Source organism: Eurosta solidaginis, chromosome 4 (genome assembly GCF_040869045.1).
Source record: "Eurosta solidaginis isolate ZX-2024a chromosome 4, ASM4086904v1, whole genome shotgun sequence".
Lineage (NCBI taxonomy): Eukaryota > Metazoa > Arthropoda > Insecta > Diptera > Tephritidae > Eurosta > Eurosta solidaginis.
Genome location: NC_090322.1, coordinates 150,264,273 through 150,288,445, shown reverse-complemented (window position 1 = coordinate 150,288,445; position 24,173 = coordinate 150,264,273). Strand labels below are relative to the sequence as shown.

At 37.8% G+C, this 24,173-nt stretch overlaps 1 protein-coding gene across 6 annotated transcripts in view; it reads left to right on the top strand.

The window, feature by feature from the left end:
* The first annotated feature begins 1,457 nt into the window (after positions 1–1,457).
* LOC137250497 (uncharacterized) overlaps positions 1,458–24,173 on the top strand; it is a 178,729-nt gene continuing 156,013 nt past the window's right edge. For 3 of the 6 annotated variants that reach the window (XM_067783393.1, XM_067783391.1, XM_067783392.1), the window contains exon 1: positions 1,458–1,632. The gene's annotated coding sequence lies outside the window, so the exon portion shown is untranslated. The remainder of the gene's footprint in view (positions 1,633–24,173) is intronic. The other 3 variants (XM_067783395.1, XM_067783394.1, XM_067783397.1) reach the window with 3 other exon arrangements.

The following is a 24,173-nucleotide window of genomic DNA, read 5'->3' as shown; positions in this document are numbered from 1 at the left end:
GATGAAGCGGCTTTGGGAGTGTTCGAGAGAAAAGTTCTTCGAAAGATTTATGGACCTCTACGCGTTGGCGATTGCGAGTACCGAAGAACATTTAATGATGAGCTGTACGAGCTATACGCAGACATCAACATAGTCCAGCGAATTAAAACGCAACGGCTGCGCTGGCTAGGCCATGTTATGCGAATGAAAGATGATGCTCCGGCCAAGAAAGTGTTTCTATCGGAACCCGTCTATGGAAGCAGAGGTAGAGGGCGGCCCCCACTCCGTTGGAAGGACCAGGTGGAAAACGATTTAAACTCCCTTGGTGTGACCAATTGGCGCCGGTTGGCGGAGCGAAGGAGCGACTGGCGCGCCTTGTTGGACGGCCATAACCGTTTAGCCGGTTAAGCGCCAATTAAGTAAGTAAGTAAGTAAGTCTCTGGTCCATACGTATTTTTTCTGGTCCGGTGCTTCATTGGCCTTTTGCTCACTGCAGTATGTTCACATCACATGGTATTACGGAAAGGACCATAAAACTTCCGGAGAAATTTTCTTTTGAATACACCAATTGGGGACCAGTGACGTACTGAGAGGGGAAGAGGCATCTTGCCCCGGACGCTACTCACGGGGGGAGTCGCCGAATGGTCCGCAAAGTAGAACTTCGTGGATAATTTGTATTATTATTATAACTGATTTCTGGAATATATTACATCGCAGTAGAAAAGAAATTGAACCTAAAACTCCGTTAGAATTACTTACTTTTATAATCTTGTATGGAGAAGATGTTTTTCCAAACTTGATAGTAGCACTTCAATACTCCTAAATATCTCAGTATCAATTGCTAGCTGCGAACGTTAATTCAGCAAATTAAAACTGATTTTGGCATATTTACGATCAACGATGGGCTAAGGTCGCCTAGGTGATCTAACATTTTTAAGTGTGGAAAAAGGAAAATTTGAAATGATAAATTTTGATGATATCATTGATATATTTGCTTCATCAAAAGCAATGTAAAATATTTTTCCCCGGGCGCAAGAAAACCTCACTGCGCCACTGTTGGGACCACTTTTTATTTTGGCACAATCGTTGATTTCGAACTCTTCGAAACAGGTTCCCATACAGACGAAGTCGCTTACACTTTTAAATATTTTGAAAATTCTATAACACTGTGCTCTACGGTATCCCACGAATACTCAAAGTCGCTTATTTCGAAATTGACTGAACACCAAGTGTTTCGACGCTTCAGTACGTGCGTCGTTTGCCGGCAAAGTGAGCGTCAGTGGTGTGTAAAGGCGGTATACATGTGCACATATATATATGCTTTGGCGATGACGACAACGGTGACTGATTGAGGTGCTCACATTGAATCTGTTGGTGGACGTAGTGGTGGTGGTTGTGCTGCAGCAGCTGTTGCTCCGAATACTCACGCCAGCCACTCTGAAATTCAACCAACCAGCCGGCAAGCTACCAAACGCAACAATCAAACACTGCCCATACCCGACCGATGTACCAAACGTCCGTTGAATTCAGTTTTCAGTTGTTTTTCAAACGCCAAACGTGTTGGATTTGTTCGGTACGGAGATAAGCAAAATAATTTATTGAGTGTAAATAAATAAATAATAATAAAGTTGAAAGTGAATAATGGAAACAAAGGTAAAAGGTGTAAATGGATTTACTGTACTACTCGTAGGTGATTGAAGTGCAAAAAAAACAAAAAATTGAATGTGCATTTGGAGATAAAATTATTATCACATATAAAGCACTCAGCGTATGCATGCAAATATAATAAATACAAAATACAAAAAACTCGAGTTGTTTTGTGAAGGTGAACCAGAAGCGAGTTGTTGTTACCTGTGTTAAATTTTTTTTATTTTTTTATTATTTTCTCATTTTTCGCGCGCTTGTGGGCTCAGCTGTGCAATAACCTCGACTTTGAAGCAAATATCGAAACCAGTTTTCCAATGTTATTATTGAAAAATATAATAATATTTACGATAATGAAGTTTGAAAAAATTAAAATTAAAAAAATAATAAATTGGATAAAAGATTTAAACTAAAATTTATTTACAAGTACCCAGAATAATAATAACTATTTAGCTGGTAGCCGCAAATGTTTAGCCAAATCGCTAGATATGCCAATTCCATCACTTTGGCTGCCTTGGCAGAAGCAGAGAACAATTTATACGATTTCCCGTGCAGGCACTTCGAACTGAATGTGGCTGCCAGTAGAGACTGAAAGTTCGCTAGCCACTTGCTCTCTGTTTCCCGACAGGTGCTACTCGAGCCACCTGTTGCAAGGTAGCGAGGACTTTCTACTATCGAATATATTTGCACGATACTTCAAATCCTGGAAATAGACCCAATATAAAAGGATCAGCACATACCATAATTTTTATGAATTCCCGTTGTAATTGAGTAGGTACTCCCCGAACTGTTCGAAATCAAATTGCGAAGCAGCCAAAATCTGGATTAGGCGGTTATGGGCCAATCAATAAATTATGAATGAGCTCACATGTCCTTCTTAGTCGACATAAAATATGTAGGTCCCGTCTCGGTGATTTTTAAGCAAAAAATTCCAAAGTGGTCCGATGCATGGAGGAGAAACTGGCCCTAGTCGCCTTCGGAGGAATTGGAAACCCTGAAAAAGTCCGACCTTATTATTTTCTCTATGATAAATATAACGCGAGATATAAACTTCAACGAAACTTGTGATTGTATGAAAAAAAGTTCGAAAAAGTGCTTAGGAGCGCCATCTATTGGGAATCAGTTAATTACAATAAAATCAACGTTATTCAACAACAGTTAGAGAAGAAATCTAGTGCAGAGGGTAACATTTTCCGAGTTTTTTCCAGCAGACCCAACGAATGTCTCATGACATTCAATCTGAAGACAGTTTCAGGTGCACTCTCTGCAAACCACGCGGATCCTAAACAATGTGCCAAAAGCTAAGCAGTTATTTTTGTTTTTTTTCCGAAAGCTTTATCATGAACGAGATTATATATGGTTTGTCCGTATTTTTTCGGCGTCCTGGACAAACGTTTTACTTTGAATGCTCTCTCTTACGGCAAGCAACCATCAAATGTAGCGAAAAATAAAGATTTTTTGAAGCCACAGGAATTTTAAACTTCCAAAGATGGCGAAGGATTGCTTGAGAAAGGTGTGAAGCTTCTGCTAAGATAGTCTGAGGTTTCTTCTGAATGTGCCTTTGTCTTTGCTTCTACAAAAAACCTTGCCTTAAACAGTTACTAAAAGTGCTATGCGCCTTTGGCAGTCAACATTTTCTGAGAAAGCGGTATTCAGCAGTTTGCAAAGCCTCAGAAAATATTGTAACGAGTTTTAAAGACTGTCAATTATTCTACACCTTCTGTTATAGTTGGAATCGCTGAACTGTCTTAAAATGTTCTTTATTAACAACACTACTTTGGTAGTAGTACTTGACAATCAAATTACTCTCGTAATTTATTTATAGCGTGTTAAAATCAAACTGACTGCGTATTCCTCAGCTTGCGCTGCTTTTAAAGACACGTCACATAAGAAGGTTTTAATAAAGTTGCGTTTAATCTTATTTAAAAGCTTGAACTTAAATTATAGAGTTCTACAATGTCTTCAAAATGGAAATAGCTAAAATATGTTTACCCGTTCAGAAGTTATGGCAAATAGAAGAAATGATAATGTGATAATGAAAATTAATATTCGCAAATTATTTAAAAAACACAAAACTTTACACGGTCCTTCCCACCTATTCTGAAATTTTGAAGGAACACCTTTCCGCCGGTGAGGGTTGTATAACAGTACCGAATCTCCATCCAGGAAACCTTCTGAATTGTTGTCCTTTCCGTACTTGTCTTTCAATGGAAAATTCTATATTGGCGTTTTAGGCTGCGGGCACGTGTTTTTGACCCGAACTCGCCAAATATGGCTGGATCTTGCATCACGACAATGCACAGACCTATTCCACGTTTGTTGTGCAAGAGGTTTTGGCAAAAAAGGTACCCCAAGGTTGCTGCACCCACCCTATATCTCCGATATTACTCCCTTCGACTCTTTACTATTCCTTAAGATGAAGTTGCACCTCAAGGGCATTCATCATGGGGAGTACTGGAGATTAAAGAAGCTGTAACCGTAACTCTAAAGGGGATAAATTCGGAGGACTACCAAGGACACTTACAATCATAAGAGAAACGTTTGAATCATTGTGTAAAGTTAGAGAGAGACTGTTGTGAAGGGCGTTAGTAAAATTATTCATAACACTTTATTTTCTTGTTTTTTATTGAAAAATTACCGGAACTTAAGAATAAGGTGTGGCAACTCGTATTAAATAAAAAAAAATATGAAAAACATTTACTTTACATACTCAGCTGAGAGCTTTGGAGACAAAATAAAGGAAAATCACCATGTAGGAAAATGAACCTAGGGTAACCCTGGAATGTGTTTGCATGACATGGATATCAAATGGAAGGGTTTAAAGAGTATTTAAAAAGGGAGTGGGCCTTAGTTCTATAGGTGGACGCCTTTTCAAGATATCGCCATAAAGGTGGACCAGGGGTGACTCTATAATGTGTTTGTACGATATGGGTATCAAATTAATTAATGGGGTTTTTAAATGGGAGTGGCCCTTAGTTGTATATGTGAAGGCCTTTTCGAGATATCGACCAAAATGTGGACCAGAATGACCCAGAACATCATCTGTCGGGTAACGCTTATTTATTTATATAGGTAATACCACGAAAAGTATTCCTGCCAAGATTCCAAGGGCTTTTGATTTCACCCTGCAGAACTTTTTCATTTTCTTCTATTTAATATGGTAGGTGGCACACCCATTTTACAAAGTTTTTTCTAAAGTTATATTTTGCGTCAATAAAATAATCCAACTACCATGTTTCATCCCTTTTTTCGTATTTGGTAAAGAATTATGGAAATTTTTCCACTTGGCGTGGTCATAGTCGGATTTCGGCCATTTTAAATAGCGATCTGAGATGAGTGGCCAGGAACCTACATACCAAATTTCATCAAGATACCTCAAAATTTACTCAAGTCACCGTGTTAACTGACAGACGGACGGACGGACGGACGGACGGACATGGCTCCTCAAATTTTTTTTTTTCGATACTGATGATTTTGATATATGGAAGTCTGTATCTATCTGGATTCCTTTATACTTGTGCAACCAATCGTTATCCAATCAAAGTTAATATATTCTGTGTGCAAAGCACGCTGAGTATAAAAATTAAATAAACAACCAAAAATTAATTACTGCAGAGTATCTATGAAATTCGAACTACTTTTCGAATGCTTGTGAGTTTTTTTCGAGCCACTTGTGTTTGTTTAAACTTTTGAATGTGTAGGAAATAAATGACTGCCCTCGGTTACTTAAGATTCGCAATTTAAAAAAATTCACAATCGGTTAAGTGTATGTAAGTATGTTTATATGTATGTTTCCTGCTATAAAAAAAGAGTTCTAAATCAATAAATAAACATTATTACAATAGAACAATGCTTTGCACGTTGAAAAAATGCTGATAAAAATGTGCATTTTTATAAGAGAAACTTAAAAAATATGAAACATTTATAAGCTGAATACAGATACAAAAAATGTTAGAAACGCACATAATTTCCTAAGTGATTCGCACAACAATAATAATTTCGACACTCTTCCGCTGCGATCGATTCCAAAATATTATCATTACCTGCACCCGCGCCGTGTTTTTTAGCCATAGCCTAAATGACTCGTGCGCTCAGCAAAGATCGCACTCAACGCGTCGATGATGTCATTAAGTTAATAAAAGAAATAATATAAAACAAAGAAGGAAAAAAAAAAAACAAAATAAACAATATAACAACAGAGAAGAAAAGTAAATGTAGAAAAAACAAGTAAGGAAGGCTAAGTTCGGGTGTAACCGAACATTATATACTCAGTTGAGAGGTATGGAGACAAAATAAGGAAAATCACCATGTAGGAAAATGAACCTAGGGTAACCCTGGAATGTGGTTGTATGACATGTGTATCAAATGGAAGGTATTAAAGAGTATTTTAAGAGAGAGTAGGCCATAGTTCTATGGATGGACGCCATTTAGGGATATCGCCATAAAGGTGGACCAGGGCTGACTCTAGAATTTGTTTGTACGATATGGGTATCAAATGAAAGGTGTTACTGAGCATTTTAAGAGGGAGCGGGCCTTAGGTCTATCGGTGGACGCCTTTTCGAGATATCGCCATTAAGGTGGGCCAGGGGTGACTCTAGAATGTGTTTGTACGATATGGGTATCAAATGAAAGGTGTTAATGAGTATTTTCAAAGGGAGTGATCCTTAGTTCCATAGGTGGACGTCGTTTCGAGATATCGCCATAAAGGTGGACCAGGGGTGACTCCAGAATGTGTTTGTACGATATGGGAATCAAATGAAAGGTGTTACTGAGCATTTTAAGAGGGAGTGGGCATTAGGTCTATAGGTGGACGCCTTTTCGAGATATCGCCATTAGTGTGGGCCAGGGGTGACTCTAGAATGTTTGTACGATATGGGTATCAAACGAAAGGTGTTACTGAGCATTTTAAGTGGGAGTAGGCAATAGGTCTATAGGTCGACACCTTTTCGAGATATCGCCATTAGGGTGGGCCAGGGGTGACTCTAGAATGTTTGTACGATATGGGTATCAAACGAAAGGTGTTACTGAGCATTTTAGGAGGGAGTGGGCATTATGTCTATAGGTGGACGCCTTTTCGAGATATCGGCATTAGGGTGGGTCAGGGGTGACTCTAGAATGTTTGTACGATATGGGAATCAAACGAAAGGTGTTACTGAGCATTTTAAGAGGGAGTGGGCATTAGTTCTATAGGTGGACGCCTTTTTGAGATATCGCCATTAGGGTGGGCCAGGGGTGACTCTAGAATGTTTGTACGATATGGGTAAATAACGAAAGGTGTTACTGAGCATTTTAAGAGGGAGTGGGCGTTAGGTCTATAGGTGGACGCGTTTTGGAGATATCGCCATTAGGGTGGGCCAGGGGTGACTCTAGAATGTGTTTGTACGATATGGATATCAAATTAAAAGTATTAATGAGGGTTTTAAAAGCGAGTGGCCCTTAGATGTATATGTGAAGGCGTTTTCGCGATATCGACCAAAATGTGGACCAGGTGATCCAGAAAATCATCTGTCGGGTACTGCTAATTTATTTATATATGCAATACCACTAACAGTATTCCTGCCAAGATTCCAAACGCTGTTGATTTCGCCTTGTAGAACTTCTTCATTTTCTTCTACTTAATATGGTAGGTGTCACACCCATTTTACAAAGTTTTTTCCAAAGTTATATTTTGCGTCAATAAACCAATCCAATTACCATGTTTCATCCCTTTTTTCGTATTTGGTATAGAATTATGGCATTTTTTTCATTTTTGGTAATTTTCGATATCGATAAAGTGGGCGTGGTTATGGTCGGATTTCGGCCATTTTTTATACCAAGATAAAGTGAGTTTAGATAAGTACGTGGACTAAGTTTAGTAAAGATATATCGGTTTTTGCTCAAGTTATTGTGTTAACGGCCGAGAGGAAGGCCAGACGGTGGACTGTGTATAAAAACTGGGCGTGGCTTCCACCGATTTCGCCCATTTTCACAGAAAACAGTTACCGTCATAGAGTCTATGCCCTTACCAAATTTAAGAAGGATTGGTAAATTTTTGTTCGACTTATGGCATTAAAAGTATTCTAGACAAACTAAATGAAAATGGGCGGAGCCACACCCATTTTGAAATTTTCTTTTATTTTTGTATTTTGTTGCATCATATCATTACTGGAGTTGAATTTTGACTTAATTTACTTATATACAGTAAAGATATTAAATTTTTTGTTAAAATTTGAATTTAAAAAAAAATTTTTTTAAAAAGTGGGCGTGTTGTTTATCCAATTTTGCTAATTTTTATTTAGCAAATATATAGTAATAGTAGTAACGTTCCTGCCAAATTTCATCATGATACCTTCAACGACTGCGAAATTACAGCTTGCAAAACTTTTAAATTACCTTCTTGTAAAAGTGGACGGTGCCACGCCCATTGTCCAAAATCTTACTAATTTTCTATTCTACGTCATAACGTCAACCCATCTACCAAGTTTCATCGCTTTATCCGCCTTTGGCAATGAATTATCGCATTTTTTCGGTTTTTCGAAATTTTCGATATCGAAAAAATGGGCGTGGTTATAGTCTGATATCGTTCATTTTAAACAGCGATCTGAGATGAGTGCCCATCAATCTACATACCAAATTTCATCAAGATACCTCAAAATTTACTCAAGTTATCGTGTTAACGGACAGACGAACGGACGGACGGACGGACATGGCTCAATCAATTTTTTTTTCGATACTGATGATTTTGATATATGGAAGTCTATATCTATCTCGATTCCTTTATACCTGTACAACCAACCGTTATCCAATCAAAGTTAATATACTCTGTGAGCTCTGCTCAACTGAGTATAAAAACAATTTGCGTGACACATGATCGCATGAAGTCACTTGAAGGGGAAACGGAATGTGCCAAAGAGTTTGATATTTGAAACATTCAGTCTGCTAGTTCACAAAACTATAGTATAGTCATAGCCGATAGTAAATGACGATAATTTTACAAGTAACTGGAAGCGATTGCTTCGTCAACAAAATAATGGTAGTTGTGGGTTCCTACTAGGGCTGTGAACTGTCCAGATAAACCGGATATTCAAATAACCGGATAGCTAAGCAAAAAATCCGGCTATCCGGATATCCGCTGTCCGGCTATCCGGATACGTAAACTGAAAATCCGGATATCCGTATGTCCGGATACTGGAATATAAAAGTTGGATATCTGCATATCAGAATTGAACGAAGCAAACATCGAAAAGTTATTCACAAAATATGTTTGTAGATTATTAAATTAACGTCAAAATTAAAAAGCTACAATTTTACAAACAAGTGAAAATAAGAACAGTGCCATTTGTTTATATCGTGAAAAAATGCTGTTAATTGATTTAAATGCCCCATGAATTTATTGTTATTAACGTTAAATAAACATACATATATGGTACATCAATTTGTTGCTTTCACTGGATATCCAAAAATACGGTTATTAACCGGATCTTCATAAATCCGGATATCCGGATAGCTTCACAAACGAATATTGACCGGATATCCATGCCGTCCGGATTTTATCCGTGCCAACGGATATCCGGATATTCGAATATGCGGATAGTCCCAGCCCTAGTTCCTACTAGAGATATACGCCGCCGATTTTGGTCGTTTTTCGCACGCCGCCGCCGAATGTCAAAAATATCGGCGGCGGCGGCGTCCGGCGCGTTACTATATTTTCTCGTTTAAGACTGTTTAGGCCATTTATTGTTCATGTCGAAAATTGGTCGGATATGGTCGAAGGTGGTATCAACGGATGCGCATCACTGCCAGTTATAGGAAACTAATTGCGAAATTTAACTCTTTCTAATTGTTCAAAAGTTATTTACATGTGTATCAAATGGAAGGTATTAAAGAGTATTTTAAGAGAGAGTAGGCCATAGTTCTATGGATGGACGCCATTTAGGGATATCGCCATAAAGGTGGACCAGGGCTGACTCTAGAATTTGTTTGTACGATATGGGTATCAAATGAAAGGTATTACTGAGCATTTTAAGAGGGAGCGGGCCTTAGGTCTATCGGTGGACGCCTTTTCGAGATATCGCCATTAAGGTGGGCCAGGGGTGACTCTAGAATGTGTTTGTACGATATGGGTATCAAATGAAAGGTGTTAATGAGTATTTTCAAAGGGAGTGATCCTTAGTTCCATAGGTGGACGTCGTTTCGAGATATCGCCATAAAGGTGGACCAGGGGTGACTCCAGAATGTGTTTGTACGATATGGGAATCAAATGAAAGGTGTTACTGAGCATTTTAAGAGGGAGTGGGCATTAGGTCTATAGGTGGACGCCTTTTCGAGATGTCGCCATTAGGGTGGGCCAGGGGTGACTCTAGAATGTTTGTACGATATGGGTATCAAACGAAAGGTGTTACTGAGCATTTTAAAAGGAGTGGGCATTAGGTCTATAGGTGGACGCCTTTTCGAAATATCGCCATTAAGGTGGGCCAGGGGTGACTCTAGAATGTGTTTTTACGATATGGGTATCAAATGAAAGGTGGTAATGAGTATTTTAAAAGGGAGTAATCCTTAGTTCTATAGGTGGAAGCCTTTTCGAGATCTCCATAAAGGTGTACCAGGGGTGACTCTAGAAAGTTTGTACGATATGGGTATCAAACGGAAGGTGTTCCTGAGCATTTTAAGAGGGAGTGGGCATTAGGTCTATGGGTGGACGCCTTTTCGAGATATCGCCATTAGGGTGGGCCAGGGGTGACTCTAGAATGTGTTTGTACGATATGGGTATCAAACGAAAGGTGTTACTGAGCATTTTAAGAGGGAGTGGGCATTAGGTCTATAGGTGGACGCCTTTTCGAGATATCGCCATTAGGGTGGGCCAGGGGTGACTCTAGAATGTTTGTACGATATGGGTATCAAACGAAAGGTGTTACTGAGCATTTTAAGAGGGAGTGGGCATTAGGTCTATAGGTGGACGCCTTTTCGAGATATCGCCATTAGTGTGGGCCAGGGGTGACTCTAGAATGTTTGTACGATATGGGTATCAAACGAAAGGTGTTACTGAGCATTTTAAGTGGGAGTAGGCAATAGGTCTATAGGTCGACACCTTTTCGAGATATCGCCATTAGGGTGGGCCAGGGGTGACTCTAGAATGTTTGTACGATATGGGTATCAAACGAAAGGTGTTACTGAGCATTTTAGGAGGGAGTGGGCATTATGTCTATAGGTGGACGCCTTTTCGAGATATCGCCATTAGGGTGGTTCAGGGGTGACTCTAGAATGTTTGTACGATATGGGTATCAAACGAAAGGTGTTACTGAGCATTTTAAGAGGGAGTGGGCATTAGTTCTATAGGTGGACGCCTTTTTGAGATATCGCCATTAGGGTGGGCCAGGGGTGACTCTAGAATGTTTGTACGATATGGGTAAATAACGAAAGGTGTTACTGAGCATTTTAAGAGGGAGTGGGCATTAGGTCTATAGGTGGACGCGTTTTGGAGAAATCGCCATTAGGGTGGGCCAGGGGTGACTCTAGAATGTGTTTGTACGATATGGATATCAAATTAAAAGTATTAATGAGGGTTTTAAAAGCGAGTGGCCCTTAGATGTTTATGTGAAGGCGTTTTCGCGATATCGACCAAAATGTGGACCAGGTGATCCAGAAAATCATCTGTCGGGTACTGCTAATTTATTTATATATGCAATACCACTAACAGTATTCCTGCCAAGATTCCAAACGCTGTTGATTTCGCCTTGTAGAACTTCTTCATTTTCTTCTACTTAATATGGTAGGTGTCACACCCATTTTACAAAGTTTTTTCCAAAGTTATATTTTGCGTCAATAAACCAATCCAATTACCATGTTTCATCCCTTTTTTCGTATTTGGTATAGAATTATGGCATTTTTTTCATTTTTGGTAATTTTCGATATCGATAAAGTGGGCGTGGTTATGGTCGGATTTCGGCCATTTTTTGTACCAAGATAAAGTGAGTTTAGATAAGTACGTGGACTAAGTTTAGTAAAGATATATCGGTTTTTGCTCAAGTTATTGTGTTAACGGCCGAGAGGAAGGCCAGACGGTGGACTGTGTATAAAAACTGGGCGTGGCTTCCACCGATTTCGCCCATTTTCACAGAAAACAGTTACCGTCATAGAGTCTATGCCCTTACCAAATTTAAGAAGGATTGGTAAATTTTTGTTCGACTTATGGCATTAAAAGTATTCTAGACAAACTAAATGAAAATGGGCGGAGCCACACCCATTTTGAAATTTTCTTTTATTTTTGTATTTTGTTGCATCATATCATTACTGGAGTTGAATTTTGACTTAATTTACTTATATACAGTAAATATATTAAATTTTTTGTTAAAATTTGAATTTAAAAAAAATTTTTTTTAAAAAGTGGGCGTGTTGTTTATCCAATTTTGCTAATTTTTATTTAGCAAATATATAGTAATAGTAGTAACGTTCCTGCCAAATTTCATCATGATATCTTCAACGACTGCGAAATTACAGCTTGCAAAACTTTTAAATTACCTTCTTGTAAAAGTGGACGGTGCCACGCCCATTGTCCAAAATCTTACTAATTTTCTATTCTACGTCATAACGTCAACCCATCTACCAAGTTTCATCGCTTTATCCGCCTTTGGCAATGAATTATCGCATTTTTTCGGTTTTTCGAAATTTTCGATATCGAAAAAATGGGCGTGGTTATAGTCCGATATCGTTCATTTTAAACAGCGATCTGAGATGAGTGCCCATGAATCTACATACCAAATTTCATCAAGATACCTCAAAATTTACTCAAGTTATCGTGTTAACGGACAGACGGACGGACGGACGGACGGACGGACATGGCTCAATCAAATTTTTTTTCGATACTGATGATTTTGATATATGGAAGTCTATATTTATCTCGATTCCTTTATACCTGTACAACCAACCGTTATCCAATCAAAGTTAATATACTCTGTGAGCTCTGCTCAACTGAGTATAAAAACAATTTGCGTGACACATGATCGCATGAAGTCACTTGAAGGGGAAACGGAATGTGCCAAAGAGTTTGATATTTGAAACATTCAGTCTGCTAGTTCACAAAACTATAGTATAGTCATAGCCGATAGTAAATGACGATAATTTTACAAGTAACTGGAAGCGATTGCTTCGTCAACAAAATAATGGTAGTTGTGGGTTCCTACTAGGGCTGTGAACTGTCCAGATTTATTTATTTATTTATTTATTTATTTATTTATTTAAGTTCAGTCTACAGAATTTAATTCTTACAGACTAGATATAATACGCAGTTAATCAATTAAAAATAGTGTATAATTTTAATTTAAATATACTTATACTATCATTAAACTCAATAACGCTTGCATAGGTATTGCATAATCTAACGCTCCTAGCAATCGGCTCGTTCATGGCGTAATTAGTAGAGTGGAATGTGTCTACCAATAAGCGATTGTTTCTTAAGTTACGAGGCGGGTCATATAAATTGACCAAATTAGATAAGTCGTCACAGTGTATGTTATTATTAATGACATTATAAATAAAAAGTATTGAGAAGTATATTCTCCTATCATATAGGGACTGCAAGCCCATTAATTTCCGTCTACCAATATAAGAAGGAAGATTACCTTGCCACGGTAACTTTCTTAGAGCAAATTTCGTGAAAACTTTTTGAACTCTCTCGATTTTGTTTGAGTGGGTTTCATAGTATGGGCACCATATTAGAGAACAATACTCTAGTCTGCTTCGAACAAGAGATATGTAAAGAGCTTTTAAAGTGCAAGGATCTCTGAAATCCATTGAATTTCTTCTTATGAACCCTATCATAGAAAAAGCTTTTGATACTATTAAGTCAATGTGTTGAGAAAATGTTAGCTTTGAGTCGAAAATAACACCCAAATCTTTCATTTTGGTACTTCTAGCTAGCGCACAATTGTCTATATTGTAACTAAATATTATGTTGTTAGACTTCCTAGAGAAGGTGACAACACAGCATTTATTGATGTTCAGTTTGAGACAATTCAAAGTGCACCACTGATTCAGTGAATTGAGATCGACTTGTAACTTATGGCTATCACTTGCATCACGAACGGTACAAAAAAGTTTGACGTCATCCGCGAACATTAGGCACTTAGCGAATTTAAAGCAATTCGGTAGGTCGTTAATAAATAAAAGAAATAGCAGTGGTCCGCAGTGAGTACCCTGAGGTATACCTGACCACGCGTCGATAAATAGTCTTGAGGTTGTATTCCCTAACTTAATAAATAGTTTCCTGTTTGACAGAAAACTAGCGAAGAAATTAATGAGAATGCCACTAACTCCGTAACTTCGTAACTTCTGCAAAAGTATGGTATGACATACCTTATCGAAGGCTTTGGAGAAGTCTGTGTAAATCACATCAAGTTGTGCCTGTTTTCCGAACGCACCCACTATACTATTCGATAATAGGGTCAAGTTCGAACAGGTTGATCATCCAGGAAAGAAGCCGTGTTGATCTTTAGAGATAAAATCCCGAACATGGTCAAATAACTTTGATTGGATTATGTAGTCGAACAATTTGGCCAGTGTCCCCTGTATAACGATAGGCCTATAATTACAAACATCATTACGATCACCAGACTTAAAGACCGGAACAATGTGACATAACTTCCACTGGTCGAGGAAAGTACCCTTATTGATACAATGCTGGAAAAGCTGGGATATGTGATTAGCTACAGTATAGCAGCAACGCTTGAAAAATACAGGCGCAAATCCCTCGGAGTCATGTTTGGAACTGGACTTTAGCGATGAAATAGCGGATAGTACATCCTCTTCGGCGATTGAAAAGGAGGTTATAAAAGGTAAAGGTATGGAATGAAATGTAGGCGATATAGGAATGCTATGATTCTCATAAACTTTCTGAAAAAACTTTGCAAACAAGTCGCAGGACTCGACAGTATTATCAGAGATAGCGCCATCATATTCCAAGTTCGTTGGGAATCCATTTGTTTTCCTCCTGGAATCTATGAATTTCCAAAATCCTCTCGGATTGGACTTTAAATTCGTTTCAACGGTATACATATAGTGCCTAAATAAGAAGTTATGAAGATGATCATACTCCTTTCTTAAATGAATGAAGTTAAGACGATTGATTTCAGAACTATTATTCTTGAACTTCTTAAAAGCCTTATTCTTTTTATTTCTCAAGTTAGAGAGTCTTAGATTGAACCAAGGTGGCTTGTTTTTAGCTGCGCATCTTTTTAGGGGAACAAAACCGGATATTCAAATAACCGGATAGCTAAGCAAAAAATCCGGCTATCTGGATATCCGCTGTCCGGCTATCCGGATACGTAAACGGAAAATCCGGATATCCGTATGTCCGGATACTGGAATATAAAAGTTGGATATCTGCATATCAGAATTGAACGAAGCAAACATCGAAAAGTTATTCACAAAATATGTTTGTAGATTATTAAATTACCGTCAAAATTAAAAAGCTACAATTTTACAAACAAGTGAAAATAAGAACAGTGCCATTTGTTTATATCGTGAAAAAACGCTGTTAATTGATTTAAATGCCCCTTGAATTTATTGTTATTAACGTTAAATAAACATACATATATGGTACATCAATTTGTTGCTTTCACTGGATATCCAAAAATACGGTTATTAACCGGATCTTCATAAATCCGGATATCCGGATAGCTTCACAAACGAATATTGACCGGATATCCATGCCGTCCGGATTTTATCCGTGCCAACGGATATCCGGATATTCGAATATGCGGATAGTCCCAGCCCTAGTTCCTACTAGAGATATACGCCGCCGATTTTGGTCGTTTTTCGCACGCCGCCGCCGAATGTCAAAAATATCGGCGGCGGCGGCGTCCGGCGCGTTACTATATTTTCTCGTTTAAGACTGTTTAGGCCATTTATTATTCATGTCGAAAATTGGTCGGATATGGTCGAAGGTGGTATCAACGGATGCGCATCACTTCCAGTTATAGGAAACTAATTGCGAAATTTAACTCTTTCTAATTGTTCAAAAGTTATTTAAAAAAACAGGCGTTTTCGATGTCAGCTTAACACGGACTTTGCATCGCCCAATTTAGCAAGTTGTTTAAAAAAAAACCCAAAAAAAAGTTATATAATAAATTTATATGCTCACTTTGCATATTTTTTTTTTTTCAAAAAATTTATAATGAACAATGAATTCAAATAAAATTACCCACGGCGAACATGTTTTCATTGCCCTCAAGTTGTTAAGAAAAGCAAAATACCCAAAAAGTGCCGATTTTTAAAAAAATTGTATATTGCGATTGGCTGAAAGAATAAGCGAAAACCTTTAGTAGGTTCTAGGGGCATAAACACCTCTTTGAAATGATTCTTACCTCATACTTAAGTTGAGGATATACATATGGACGTATGAGAAGGGTTTGAAAAATCACTTGGGCTTACACTCAAACATCTGTTGTTTATTTGCGAAAGTTTAAAATAGCGTCTGTTGAGTTAATTTTGATATTCACACTTCATCCTTCAACACCCAAGTCTCCCGGTTTGACATTTCCTAAAGTTGGCGGCCCTATCCAAAACTAGTCACTTGGAGTGAATCACATTGATTATAGCCTATCAATCGAGTTTAAATATCACCTACACGTTACGGATGCTTTTATAAATGTGAATACGTAGGCACATATATTTACCAGATGATGCTTTGTCCTTCGCAAGAACACTCAAAGTGGTGAAGTAAAAGCTTTCCCAAGACAGTCGAACTAATGACCGTGTGTGCTACTAACCTAACGTAGTAGACAGTCGAACTAGTCTGAAGCTACGCGGTCATCCATAATGAGCTCTTATATCATAAGACCGGAAAACAACAGTTAACATCTTTCTACTTAAAATCGGTCGACTTTCATTCTAAAATATCGTTTTGATTTAACGAAGACTATTGAAATCAATGTTGTGAACACAGACGTCTGCAAACTTCGGTCTACATTTTACAAATTTTATCCAGGGCCCTTGTAAAATTTTAATTATGTAGATGCGCCGAGGATTATACGATTTTCACCCATTCCGCAATGACATCCACTTAGACGAGGGCGGCATCCTTGGCCGAATAGTCGCTCCCTAACGTTTCAAGGTGCTTCCCTGGTGTAGCTCGGAAGCATAGCTCGACAAAAGCATCCGTTGGAAAGTCTTCGGAGCTACGCCTAGAGCTTCTAGGAAGTTGAAGTCGAAGTCGCAGTCCTTTAGCTTTTGTGCTGGCATATGGTGTGAGGGTTAGGAGGCGTGGTAGCGATTGGTGGTCGGGGTTGCTACTGTTCGCACATCGGGAAAAAACTGGAGGCGCCCTGTGCCACGAGAGTCATGAGTATTAATAGACCATTAATAGCAACCGTAAGTCGCCTTTGTGCGTGACCGCCAAGGAGCCACAAATGATTTAAAGAAATTGTGTTCGTGACGATTACTAGGAGTTAACCCTAGGTGAAACTACGCTTTGGGCGACATATACAGACAAAAGTGTGACTATTTTATGTATCTCTATTTCTTTTCAGCAGACGCAGCAGTACCAATTCCAAAGACCGGGGTTAGGTTCGAAGCCTCTCTTGAGTAAGTGAACGAGGGACAATCCATCCGCAAGGAGCTACTTCTGAAAATTGTTGAACGGTCTGCGAGATCTTGAGGAAACAACCCGGATCTTTCCGAAATGGCCAACACGTTGATTTCCTTAAATACATACAAACAAAACCTTTCCTAAATATTATTTTTTTAAATAGAAAAATCAAGCTTTTTAAAGTAAGAACACCGCTTTTTAAAAAAAGTAACACGCCGCCGACGCCGTTATATAATAGACCCTACGCCGCCGCTGCCGATAAAGTGATCGGCGTAAACCTCTAGTTCCTACATCCAATAGTTTTAGCGCACACAATGAAACATCTCACAATAGGATGAGACTGATCTATGTAGATATCTATTAGCAGTACCAACTTTCAACATAAAAAGATATATGTATATTAGGCTGTGACGATTTTTTAACCGATATCCCGCCATCGATTTTTCGATAGGATTTGATATGAGAGCTGGCATCTTTTGCCAAACTTCAAGAAATCGATACCAATGGCATGCTACCCCACCATATTTCAGGCGGAAATTCATGCAATAGAAGTCTGTAGTAGAGAATGTCTACGGAGAGGCTCAACATAGAAGAGCACCTACATTATGTCTGACAGCCAGGCGGCCCTGCATGCCTTGCAATCCTACACAGTTACATCTAAGCTAGTGGATGAATACACTGAAAGCTTAATGCCTTGAGAGCCAAAAACAAGGTTTTGTTAGGATGAGTTCCCGGACATCGGGGACATGAAGGTAATGAACAAGCAGATTACCTAGCAAAGCAGGGTGCTACAACAGCATTCTATGGTCCAAAGCCCTTTTGTGGACTTACAAAAGCACACACCAGGGAAACTATTAATAACAGGGAAACTAAACAATTCAGACGTCACTGAATTGACTGCCCAGGGCCTGTTTATACTTCCGGCAACGAAAGTATCAGCCAAACTCATCAATATAAGCAGGGAGGATCTAAGAACTCTCACTGGGTATTATACGGGACACTGCGGTCTACGATATCACCTAAGTAAATTAAATCTATCCGATACCCAGATTTGTCGTTCCTGTGAGCTGGATGATGAAACGCTGGTTCACATTCTCTGCGAATGCGTAGCCTAGCTAGGCAGAATTTGTTTAGTAGGTTATTAAAAAACCTTAAAAATCAAAGTCGAAGAAAAGTAAAAAAAAAAATGAAATTTCGCAGGCTCGAAAATTATTTTGTTGGGTATGCGTAGTGGAACTTTTTTTTTCTGAGCCTAAATCCTATCGAAAAATCGATGGCGCGATATCGGTTAACTTTCGTCCATACAAATCGACCCACCCTAATGTATATACATAAAGTTGTCACGTTGTGCATGGCGGCAGATATCATTACAGCGTACTAGTTGTGCTCGATTTCTGGGGTCTCATTACCAACTCGGACCTGCCTCTCTGCAGGGATCCAGTGCGTGTAGGATCGCAAAGCGAAGCTGATTTTGCAACAAATAGTTGATCGATTTTATACTCAGCTAACACACTGGGTCTATGAAAGAGCGCATCTCAGCCGATTGAAATTTTGGACGATCACCCAAAAGACTGAAACCCACCGTCCAAGAGTTGGAGAGAGAATCGATACACCTCTCAATTTCTTTTGTTGTGCCCCTAGGTACCAGATCATAAGCAAGCTCATTTAGTTCGATTCATTTATGGCCCAAACCTAGAAAGTAGGTGTTTCTAGACATTATTCACGCTGACTTCAACTTCATTTTGCGACCATAATAATCCATTTCACAACTTATCTCTCAGCCTCTTTTTTGTAGGTTGGTGAGATTGTAAATTATACGAAGAGCTTCCCACCTCACTATAGAACCCTACGTCCGCACCATGGCTTCATACAGCCATAACACACATTTTTTTTTTAATTGGACGTTGTGATGGGCAGTGGTTTGTCAAGCGTCGACATCTAAAACTGCTCAGCTACAGCAGAAATATCATCAGCTGAGGGTAAAACTTAAATTAATAGAATATAGAAACAAAAATATATTAGCATTAACGATTAAGAGAGATAAGGACAGTCTTTTTTATAGAAAAAAGAGAATCCGACATCTCAAATGTGTTTGAGTGAGAGTTATAATCTTGGAACACACATCGGAAAGGTTCGTTAAGTTCGAAATTCGTTCTGTATTGTTTTAAGGTTCACTTCGTTCAGAAAAAATGTGCTTGAAATCTATCCATTCAGTAGTTTTGTCATAAATATTACGCCCAGCATTTCTCTACGACTAGCAAGAGTTGGAAGATTGATAAGTTTTAATCGATTAGTATAAGGTGGAAGATTAAATGAAGAGTCCCATTGAAAATTCCTTAAGGCAAATAGTAAAAACTGATTCCAGACTATTGAGCCATACTCTAATATCAGTCTAACCAATGTTGTGAAGAGGGTTTTCGCTAAACTCTTTTGACCACCTTTTCACAAATGCTAACACCTTTAGCTCTATTGACAGTGACACTTATATGAGTGTTGAAGCTAAGTTTGCAGTTCATTGTAACTCCCAAGTCTACAAAAACATTAACACTTTTAAAGTTTTGGTTGTTAATTGTGTAAGAAGCTGGTTGTAAAGTCCTACGCGAAAAACACATAAATTTACATTTCTGAAGATTAAGCGGCATGTGGTTCACATTGCGCCAAGCAGCTAAGCAATTTAAATCCGTCTGAAGTAAAGAACGTTCTTCAATCGACGCATAAGTCTTAAAAAGTTTTACATCACCAGCATACATCAAGATTTTAGAATATTTTATATTTATTATATTTATCGTTTATAAATAGCAAAAACAGAATCGGGCCAGGATGGCTGCCCTGAGGAACACCAGAGGTGACACTAATGATACTCGAAAACATATTTTTAAAGATTCTCTTTGTGTTCTGCTACAGAGATAGGAGGAAATCCAACGAGTGAGACTAGGTTGAAACCCAAGCATGTCGAGTTTATATACAAGTAAAGAGTGGCATACTTTGTAGAATGCTTTACTAAACTCGGTGTATATAACGTCGGTGTGAAGATTTTCTCTGAACCCGTTCGAAATGTGAGTTGTGAACTCAAGTAAATTAGTTATGGTTGATTTGCCCTCACAAAACCAATGCTGAGAACTTGCAATTAATGTTGAAATCGAAAATGTTAGGTGATTTGTAAATATTGCTTCGAACAACTTTAGAAAGCGGACAGTCTAGCTATGCCACGATAGTTTTCAATGGACGACTTAATGCCACCGACTTCCGTCAGGAAAATTCCATACTTCAAAGATAGGTTAAACAGATCAGTAAGAGGTTTGTAGGTGAATTCTGCACATTTTTTAAGAAAGCATGTAGGAATTAAGTCAGGGCCGTATGAAAAAGATTCTTTTAGGGTCTCTAGTTACCACAAAACATCTTCAGGTAATAAGTGCGGAGCAGGCACTGAATTACGAATGCCGTTCATAAGGATATTTCCCAGGTGGCAAAGCAATCTCGCCGGAATAATTAGATTTGAAAAATAAAGCGAAGAAATTCGCAATCTCTTGGTTGTCGCTAAAAAAGGTTACCATTAAACTTCATAGTGGAAGGAAAACCCTTTACCCCACGTTTAGAATTTACGAAACCATAAAACGACCGCGGGTTGCTAATAATTTTCTTCTTAATTTTACAGACGTAAGCTTTATAGCACTTTTTATTAAGTTCGTCTTTAGACTCCATTTCTCACCGAATACCGACGTACAAGTAGATCAAGCAATAGAGGCTTTCCGCAACCGCTCTACAATGCATGAGTTCCGGTTTAGTTGTAAACCCCAGGTAAATGGTCTTGGGGTTAGCCTTTTCAGTTCAAAATTAGGTGACTTGTACTTCTTTCGAAATGGGCCACCTATTTAGTTTTTCCATTGTTTTGTACATGATTTGACTGCTCATGGAAGGCAAGGGACCTAGCAAGATGTTAATTAATAAAAACGGTCCGACCAAAATTGTTAATGCAAGTGGCAGGGCTGGGGAGGCCCCGACTATGGTGGGGACATGGGATTTGGCTCCCATGCTGCCTAAGCGCCAAGTAAGAATAAGACGTGCCTCAAATGGTTGTGGTGTACATGACTGGCTGATCTATGGTTTTAAAAAGTTTCAACACTCACTATTTAGTTTTTCTCCACATTGGGTGCAACTGTTAGCTCTGGAACCCGTTCGTATATTATTCGTATTGGCAAAGGCTTCCACAATAGCAAATATAAGAAATACCCAACTTCATTCTTATAAGTTGCCCGCAGTTCTGATTATGCTATTACCGCTGTCTGTGAATGCTTTAACACTTTGGCTGCCAGTCTATCACTCTTGATCACATCAAAAAACTCCTCTCAGGAGCCATTGTATTACCGATTGGTCACAAAAAGTTGAATATATATCTACAGTGGAAACTACTGTTATATATATATGTAACTTTGAGGTTCACCACTGTTGCCTGAAGCTAGACTACCAAAAATATGTTTCGATCGCACTTATGCTACAGTGGGTCGCTAAACAAACGTTTATGTAGTATGAAGGCCTCGGCACAATGAAAATTTTCATATAAATGCGTGTAACACAAGGTTATGCATTCTAGTAACATTGCCACAATCAACCGAGATGTTGCATTTACTTGCTAATATATTTTGTGTCGTAATCATCATCATATCGCTCATTTACTTCAATAGTGTCATAACTCAAAAAACACAATTTTCCAGGAGAGCCATTCAAAGATTTTAACTGCCATATGTTGCGCATATAAAGGCATATTTTCATTTGTATAGCACTTGGTAAATTTTTAGCGGATCACAAAGAGTTTTTTATACAACATATATCATGTTATTGGGTACGTTTATAAGTTATTAACTCAAAAGTCATGTTTTTTGAGTTATGACACCATTGAAGTAAATGAGCGATATATATTATTTCTAATTGCTGTTTTTATGTACGGGTCCCTTTTCCGCATTCATTTTGGAATCCAAATCTATAAATAAGGCTTTGGTTGTAAAGATGGAGATTCGGGCTATTAGCGAGCTTTGAGCAATTTTGGTCGTAGTGCTTTTGTTTAGCTATATTTTATTAAAATAATTTGTTAAAAATAAACGATTGTGAGCACACAAAGCAATCTATTTGTACTATGGAACTATTGAGAATATTTGCACTGCATTACCGGCATTTGTTGCCATACGCTAGATGGCAGCGCAAGCTGTAAGCTGTAAGTTTTAATTGATTGATACAACAGCTAGTTTCTGTTGATATTTGATAAGAGACTTTTATATCGGTTGCGCAAGATGCGCCGGGGCCAACTCGTTTGTTATATTACAGTATTTAATTGCGAAAAATGTGAGAAAAGTTACCAACGAGTGGGACAAATAATTTCACTTGCAAAGTTAGCCAAAGCAAATGTTAACTTCTTCTTATGCTTTGCTTGCAACAAAAGTTCTATCTACAGTTCTCCATAAAAATACGAGCAATCTGCTCATAATGCACAGTTTGAGTTAAACGCATCTATATGTAAAACTGTTTATGTGACGGGGCTTTAAGATTGTCATCTGGAGATAATTTTTCAATATTACCGAGTTTTGTTGTGATCTTTATTGTATGATTGCTGTCTGTCACAGTAACTTAATAATCTAATGACGTCATTCGGTTTATAAACAACAAAATGATCTTTACAAAATGCTAAGTATATATGGGGTATTCCATCCCATTGCGACCAATTTTGAACCCGACATGTTTACTGTATCAGTCATTAATCCTGGTTATTTTAATCGTAGATTACCATAATATATAAAGAAAAGAATACTTAAAAATCATTTTCTTACATTTTTTTGTTACATAAATAAAATTGATAAAAAAAATTTTTATTTTTGAAAATTGTTTTTGTTTTTATCGGCCTATTGATAAATCATTCAAGGTTCGAATCGAGCTCAAGGCCAGAACAATAATTTTTTTCTAATTATTGTTATTTTTTAATTTTTCTAAATTTGAAAAATTGTATTTTGTTTTTGGAATAGTAAGTAGAAAATTTTTCAGACAACCTGCCATAGCTGCGCAGATAGATCCATTTCGAAGGGTGCTAAGCCTTCATCATCAGTAATCTTTAGGCATGCTGCGCTAACCATTTAGCTATACACCGGTGGTTTGTTTGACTGGCAAATTTGCTACTTCTATTCCTTTTTACCAACTATATTTATTCAGTGTTGCGCCATCTGGTGGAAATCACTGATAATGCTGGATTTTTTGTTTATTGTCAATTACTTTGTTTGACATTCCCAAGTGCTCATGGTTTATTAACAATTGTTTTTGTTTTTATCGGCCTATTGATAAATCATTCAAGGTTCGAATCGAGCTCAAGGCCAGAACAATAATTTTTTTTCTAATTATTGTTATTTTTTAATTTTTCTAAATTTGAAAAATTTTATATTGTTGAATAATATAGTTGGTAAAAAGGAATAGAAGTAGCAAATTTGCCAGTCAAACAAACCACCGCTGTATAGCTAAATCGTTAGCGCAGCATGCCTAAAGCGTACTGATGATGAAGGCTTAGCACCCTTCGAAATGGATCTATCTGCGCAGCTATGGCAGGTTGTCTGAAAAATTTTCTACTTACTATTCCAAAAACAAAATACAATTTTTCAAATTTAGAAAAATTAAAAAATAACAATAATTAGAAAAAAATTATTGTTCTGGCCTTGAGCTCGATTCGAACCTTGAATGATTTTTGAACATTTTTTTTTCAATTAAATAGAAAAAAATATATAAAAAAAAATTGGCATACTCCGGGATTAGTGGGGATGATTGCAGAATTGATTGAAGTTTTTTTGTGAGAAAAAAATGGTGAAATTCGAAAAATCTCGAAAAACTGAAAAATTAAAAAAAAAAAACTTTAAAATTTTTTTTGTATTTTTTCCGAAAAGTACATTTAAAAACAATTAAAAAAAAAAAAAGATCCCAAACGGTCAATTTTTGAAAAAGTTATAGCATTTTGAAA